General features: G+C 69.7%; 1 protein-coding gene across 1 annotated transcript in view; it reads right to left on the bottom strand.

Moving 5' to 3' along the window:
• PTPRS (protein tyrosine phosphatase receptor type S) overlaps positions 1 to 726 on the bottom strand; it is a 249092-nt gene extending 248366 nt beyond the window's left edge. Inside the window, exon 1 of the mRNA XM_026654904.2 lies at positions 566 to 726. The gene's annotated coding sequence lies outside the window, so the exon portion shown is untranslated. The remainder of the gene's footprint in view (positions 1 to 565) is intronic.
• Positions 727 to 980: the final 254 nt, after the last annotated feature.

The following is a 980-nucleotide window of genomic DNA, read 5'->3' as shown; positions in this document are numbered from 1 at the left end:
CCTCCTGCTCCATTGCACCCTAGCCCACACCCTTAGGGCTCCATTGCAATCTGCCCCCCATGCAACCCCCTCCTGCTCCACTGCAACCTCCCCACACCCCAGTCTGCCCCCCATGCAACCCCCCTCCTGCTCCACTGCAACCTCCCCACACCCCAGTCTGCCCCACATGCAACCCCCCCCGCTTCATTGCAATCCCGCTGCTGCTCCAATGCAAGCTCCCCACATCCCTAAAGCTCCATTGCAACCCCCCCCCAGCAATCCTCCTACTCCAACCCAGCCTGCCCCACACCCCCCAAGCTCCATTGCAACCCTCCTCCTGCTCCACTGCAACCTCCCTACACCCCAATCTGCCCCCCATGTAACCCCCCTGCTCCATTGCAATCCCCCTGCTGCTCCCATCCAAGGTCCCCACATCCCTAAAGCTCCATTGCAACCCCCCCCACAGCAACCCTCCTCCTGCTCCAACCCAGCCTGCCCCACACCCCCCAAGCTCCATTGCAACTCCCGCTGCTCCCGTGCAACCTGTCCACACCCCCCGGGCTCCATCGCGCCCCCCACCCCTTACCTGGCGGCTGGGCTGCCCGCTCACATCCTCGCCCGCCGTCCGGCCGGAGGAGGCGCATTAATCCCGGGCAGCCCCCTCCTCCCCCGGACCCGCTCGGCTCCCGGCTGCGGATGCTGCGCGGAGGAGGGGGCGCGCGGGGGACACTGCGGCTCCAGCTCCCTCCCGGGCTCCAGCCACTCTCACAGGTGATGTCATTCCCCGAGCCTCCGCCGCCTGACGTCACCGGGGGCGGGGCCCAGTCGGGGGGGAGAGGGGGCGGGGCGGTCAACGTCACCGCGGAGGCGAGGGAAGCCGGCGCCGCGAGGCCGGCCAATGGGAGGGCGGCGCCGCCGTCACGCGGGGAGGGCGGGAGGGGCGATTTAAAGGGCGAGGCGGGAGCGGCGCACGTGGGCGCGGGAGCACGTGGCGGGATTCG

The sequence above is a fragment of the Terrapene carolina genome, unplaced genomic scaffold (genome assembly GCF_002925995.2).
Source record: "Terrapene carolina triunguis isolate 2854851 unplaced genomic scaffold, T_m_triunguis-2.0 Scaffold194, whole genome shotgun sequence".
NCBI classification, from domain to species: domain Eukaryota; kingdom Metazoa; phylum Chordata; order Testudines; family Emydidae; genus Terrapene; species Terrapene triunguis.
Note: the sequence above shows the minus strand (reverse complement) of the source record. Positions and strands in the feature narration are given on the sequence as shown.